The sequence below is a fragment of the Diorhabda sublineata genome, chromosome 4 (genome assembly GCF_026230105.1).
Source record: "Diorhabda sublineata isolate icDioSubl1.1 chromosome 4, icDioSubl1.1, whole genome shotgun sequence".
NCBI lineage: Eukaryota > Metazoa > Arthropoda > Insecta > Coleoptera > Chrysomelidae > Diorhabda > Diorhabda sublineata.
Window position 1 is genome coordinate 34,808,725 of NC_079477.1, and position 6,673 is coordinate 34,815,397.

At 33.2% G+C, this 6,673-nt stretch overlaps 1 protein-coding gene across 1 annotated transcript in view; it reads left to right on the forward strand.

The window, feature by feature from the left end:
- LOC130442780 (eukaryotic translation initiation factor 5A) overlaps window positions 1-6,673 on the forward strand; it is a 209,715-nt gene that overhangs the window by 165,486 nt on the left and 37,556 nt on the right. The window lies entirely within an intron of this gene.

The following is a 6,673-nucleotide window of genomic DNA, read 5'->3' on the forward strand; positions in this document are numbered from 1 at the left end:
TCCTAATAAAATTAAATCTCAATATAGGTAAGTACTATTTATATATTTATATTTATTTTCATAGAAAGTCATCAGGCTCTTATTATTTCTTCCTCAAACTCATTAGCAGATCTTGTGGAAGTTAAAGTGATTTAAAGCGTTGATCAGGGGATTTTCTATTACCCTCACTAACAATACGTTTCACCAATGCAACAGAAACATTTCACGCTTTGATTAATCTCTCCTGCAAACTGCTCAGAGGGATTTTTATGGCTGTTCTTATTCTAGTTTCATGAATTGATATACACAGTATATAATTTGTCGGGCTTGACTATGAATTATTTCATTGGAGCCAATTATGTTTCCAAATTTTAATATTTCAAGAATTTATGAACAAACATTTTCACATTTGAAAGTGAATATGAAATTTTTCATTTTATCGAAAACTAATTCAAGAGTTATTAGCGGGAAAATTTACTATACAACAAATTAGTCATATTCAAAATGTTTAAAAAAAAACGTATTTTCACAACCCAAGATATGGGTATACCGTCACATTAAGAATAGCCTGCTGTATATACACGGATATGCAGATGATTTTGAATTGATATTTGTCGTAAATATCATTGAAAAGTTCAGAACTTCCCTAAATAACACCCGAATCAACCTCAATTTTCATCTCTCATCCGAGGAGCTGACATTCTCTCCCTAAAAGTACGCCGCTATATTCTTGAAAAATAATACGATTACTACATTCTCTTCCATAATTATCAACGGCCATCGTATTCCGTGGAAGTCACAATACAAGGACCTAGGGGTAATATTTGACGATCAGCTTAGCTGGAAACAGCATGTTGAACTTGGGATGGCCACCAGATCTCCTAAACATAAACAAAGCCACCATGCTTCCCTTATTTGATAAGGCTTAATAAACATAGACTGTTATCAATATCTAATGCTATAATTTTTTTCTGATTCCCAGAGCGCAATTAATTTCATATATAAAACTTCCTTCCCTTCATCCTCCAATCCATTCATTCTTAAAATCAGGGAACTGCTTTATGAATTGTATCAGCCAAGAAAAGACATTAGAATCGGTTGGATCCCGGGACACTCTCATCAAAGGAAATAACAGAGCAGATAATCTCGCAAATCTAGGGAAAACCATCAGATCCCATTCAGATATGGTACAGCCCATTAAAATTAATATAATAGAAAAGTTGCACTTAACTTTTGGAACAATTAACTCATAATTTATCAACACTCCGAGAAGAAACCTCTAGTTATCCGTGGGAGCTAATTTATCCAAAAAAGAGATATTTATCATTTCAAGAATACTCTCTTACCACTGGGCTACATTGACTTTCTTGGCAGTGTTGCCACAATTTAAAAGCTGAATGTAAAAATTGAACTAGAAAATGTACTAGATTGTACCAACTTCAAACAAATTTAATAAAATTATAGAAAGATGTATAAACATAAGTATAAATTAAATTTTTTTCCAAAAATGTTATAGACTGTGTCAATTATTATTTTAAGGATGAAAAATTTATATAAAGTTTACCGATAAAATTAGTAATGCAGTACAAAAATCTCACGATCTAAATATAAATCAACTTGGCTCTGTTTTCTAATTATTGTTACAATCTAGTACAATTTCTAGTTTATTTTATTAAATGAAAATATAAAATAACTTTATATTTGCGAACGCAGGGAAAATGTATTAGAAAAAAGGAAAAATGTACTAGCGTATAAAATACACTAAAATGTACTAAAATTGTACAATTGTACTAGCTCTGGAAACACTGCTTCTTGCATACTATTAACAAAGTGTCCTCGGTTATGCCCATGCGGTGAAAAGAGAGACCTATATAAATATAACTGCTCCTTGAATAACTCCAACAATATTAATTCTCTCCACAGTTCTCTGAAGACTATGAATAGAGCTTAAGATCCATTCCCAATTCAAGATATAGTTTTCAAATTTCCAAGCAGTGAAAACATGAAACTTATATCAAAATTTTTAAGTGCTTCAAGCATCAATTTATAATCGTATATCTCAGTATTAGCATGTCTACAGTGTAAATAAATCCAAGCATGAACCATAAATGGATAGTCACTAAAAAACAGACCGAGTAGCAATGGCAACTGAGGCTTGTCCAACCTTAAGAAGAAGAAGAAGAAAAATAAAAATTCAAGTCTTTCATTAATTACAAACATCATATTAATTAATTAATCAACAAAAATTAACATAGAAACATCAAAATCAGTGACATTTGAAAAGCAATCCCAAACAAAAATTCAACCAAACTAATCAGCAGAAACTATCGAATTTCATTTAATTGAGAACATCAATTAAAATTGGAAGAATACTTACTTAGAAAATTGAAAAATCATAAACTACTAATTTAATATGAATGAAAATTATTGAAGTAATTTCATTCTTAAAATCAAATACTGTGTTTCAGGTCAATAAACGTCTTAATTTATTAAACATTGTTTTTCAGAATAACTAAACATTAGTTGTGCTGTATTTTCTTTTTCTAGGTTGTTTGTGTGTGTGTGTGTGTATAGTAATTAGCAGGTTGACATATATTTATATATTTTATTTTTAGCATCACTTCAGTAAGACTGGGATAAAATTCTATTAGAATCAGTATTTAGAAGACCTGCAAACATTCTATTACTTTTAACTAGATCAATTATTTACGGACTACGTACGATTAACATAAATTTCTTGCCTCTAAAAGTATTTTTAATGTTTTTTTTTTACTTTCAAGCAGGAGGCCTACTTTTTCTCTTTTACTGTATCAAAAAGTTAAACATCACAATTCGACTCATGTTATTATCATTTTTCAGTTAAGTTTTTCAATGAAACTCTAGATATTAGTATAAACATTCTTGTGAGCTTGTCGTGAAAATTTTAGACAACCATTTTCACTTTTTGCGTATGAACCTTTGTCCCAAGAATTTCGGATCGACCAAGTGCTTGGAATGCACCCATCTGGGTAGTTCCGAAAGCTAAATTTCGTGTAGTAATTGACTATAGACGCCTTAAAGAAAAAAATATTAACGACAAATACCCTCTACCTAATATAACAGACTTATTAGACAAGTTAGACAGATGCCAATATTTTACAACTTTGGATCTAGCCTCAGGATTCCATCAGCTCGAAATGGCTGAAAAGTACTTGGATAAAACAGCTTTTAGTACCGAATCCGGACACTGGGAGTTTCTCAGAATGCCATTCGGATTGAAAAATGCCCCAGCTACTTTCCAGAGGGCTATGGAGAATATACTGCGAGGTATATAAAACGAAAAATGCCTTATCTAACTTGACGATATAATCGTTTTCTCCACTTCACTGCAAGAGCAGATAGAGGGACTAAAATGTGTATTTGATCGACTCAGAGAATCCAAAATCCAGTTGGATAAATCAGAATTGCTTTTCTTGGGCATGTAGTCACCACTGATGGAATGAAATGCAACCCAGATAAAATGAAAGCCATTAAAAATTATCCTATACCCAAGACCACAAAACAAAATAAAAGGATTCCTAGGACTGAATTTTGGGAAAAAATTGATGATATGTTACATTGCGATTTAGATATCGATGACGTGCTATTTTCATCCCAATCACAACCAAGTCTCAATACACCTTCACCAACTACAATCGAAAAGCAGCTAAAAATCCCGACCTAGGCTCTATATCCTTGATAGTAAACCTCGACACTGACCTAGACCCTGAAATATCACCGACAACGAACTCAACTAACAACGATTCTGACCAAGCAATACAGCAGATAACACCTGACCGTCAAAATGAACCCAACGATGAGATAAACAACTTAGACGATAACAAATCTGTTATAATGCATTCTAATTCCGAAGAAAATCCGGTTATAGGCATTCCCATCGCAAAATGTGCAGTCAACACTGGACAGAATCAAATAATAATTAGTTCTGTTCGGAACACACTGGAGCGAATGGAAATGAAATAGCCGATAAGCTAGATACAGCGGGGACAGTCAAGCCCTTCATGGGACCCGAAGCCTTCTGTAGTATCAGCTTCAGAACAATGGAAAAACCACTGGAAAAGAAGGTAAATAGGAGGAAAGCCATTTATTGGGATAGAGCTGGGACAGGCAAAGACTCTTCTGGGAAACTATAACCAGATTAGATTTGCTGTTTATTTTGGCACTGTCTCCTCAACAAACACCTGAAAGAGGTAGACTTAGCAGATAATGCGGCGTGCAGATTTTGTTGCACAGAGGACGAAACATCTATCCACATTCTCTCGAAGTGTGAAACACTATTTTTTTTCTTTAGATTTTCGTACTAACAGTGAAACTTCTCATATTCCTGAAATCGAAATGTCCGCTAATATTAGTTAACATATTTCGAGGCATTCCGCTATGGATAATTGGATGGAATGGATAATTTGTTATTCAATATGCCCGTAATTCACTCACAAAAATATTTTTCTATGATTTATGGCTAAAATATAATGTTATGGACAAGTATTTACTTGATTTTTATGGCTTTGTCAAACCATGTGGTCTATTTACCCATCACACATACCAAGATGTGATATCTTCCCAAAAGCAAAATCGCAGGACTGGCTCTCCGCGATAGAGTCCGCTATCAAACTATCAAAACGACCCTTAATATAAAAGCGATCTAAACTCACGTTGAACAAATACAACTTTGTTGTTTTGGACACTTTGGAAAAAGCAGGAATCACGATATTTAGCTTTTGAAACACGACATGAAAGAAAAACAACGCGTGACAAATTCCAAGTGAAGTTCGAACTCATTAAGGTATTAAGGTACTCTTAATCGTTGCTTAATCCTGTGCCAAACCATTACACCGTAAGGTAGATATAAGTTTCGACAAAGTCTAGAAATAAAAAAGCCGTGAGCAGCAGCATTTAACTAATACACCACAAACAAATCTTTCCATCGTCTTTAAAATCATTGTAACGTGCTCAGCGATCTTGTTTTTTCTTCCAAACTTTACTTGGCATTCTCAATTCACACAATCAATCAATTGACACTGTTTTTAACACGTAACACTTTATTTTTCACTCGTTTTCAATGAAGTGTTTGTTGCTTCACAAGCTCCTTAATTAGTTTCTATTAATCAGCAGTTTTATAATTGTATCTCGAATGGATTTTCAGAGAGAATAAAAGAGAAAGGAGTTGATAATTATTCTACTGAATACTCGGCGATAGACCCGGTGGTCTTGAACCCTCTTGTTCAATTCCAATTGACAACAAAGAAAAAATTGTCATAATGACAAGAAATTTCGAAAATGTGAAGTAAAAAAAATCACCCTAACAACGATCAAAATGATTTCGGGCGTTTTGTGCTAGAAGAACTGAAGAAGAAAACTTTGAACTTGAGAAAGACAATTCTTCAACATCACCCCTACTTGCACGCGAAGTTCGAACCCTCTAGTTAAACTTTTTCTGGCCAAAAAATAAGAAAATACAACAAAAATGACCATAAAATGGAGAGGGGTGGAGATGGAAAGTTTCGACCTTAGACAGGAAATCATCTCGCAACTAATTGAACCTACATGTGAAATTTCATTTTTCGTTTGACCTGCAGAGGTGAGCAAAGGTCCAAAAACCACTTTTTTTGCACTGCGACCCCTCGAAATATTCATTTGTTTTCAACCAAACTCTAATAACATCAATCCGCCGCCAAAAAAGCCATGTATGCTAATTTTGAACCAAATCGGACCCATAGCAATTGCTCGTGAGACGAAAATAAGAATTGTAGCTTAAACAGATATATATATAAACTACAGACATTCGAAAAACCATCATAATCGTGTACAGGAGGTCTCAAATCATGGGAAAAATTATGTGCCTCCCATTTTTCTTCTAGTAATGCCTACCGTAATAGTCTAATTTTTCTTTGAAAAATTCGACTAAAAAGTGATGATGTTGAATAGAGATTTTAAGATCATTTCAAATTTAAATCATTTCATTCAAAACCTGTAATTTCATACGTTAAAATTAACTTTTTAAAGGAGTTTTTAATCAAATCCATGGATTATGGTGTTAATTTATTCTTTTGAGACCGCTCTGTATATCGCAATTTTATATATGTATATAAATTTCTTCAATTTCTTGTTTCATAGACCTTTTGATATATTAAAGCATCCAAATGTTCTTGATTTTAAGTCTATTCTATTTTAAAATTAATTTTTTTACGATAGTTTTTAAAAGAGAAATAAATTTTGACGTTTCGACTTTTCTTTGAGTCTTTATCAAAATATAAAGACTCCCCACAAAAAGAAAACAAAAGGAGTCAAATCAGGTGACCTAGGCGGCCATTCTATAGATCCTCTTCGACCTATCCACCGATTTGGAAAGACGTTGTTCAAATAGTTGCGTACCGATTGAAGAAATTCTAAATATCGAGGTTTCCTCGAAAAATTATGGCCCAATAATCCTATTATGTAATATTCCCGCCCAAACATTACGTACATTTATTGTATTTAAAAGACCTTTCAAATAATGTATTACAACACCCACATTTCCATTTAATAATTTTAGCGATGACGTCATCACGCTCATATAGATGACGTCAAAAATAAAAAGGTATCCTTACGAATAGCCTGTTTAAAAATAAAAATCGACGGGTTTCGGGATTTTTCCTTAAAGTCGCCGGCTTAGGAA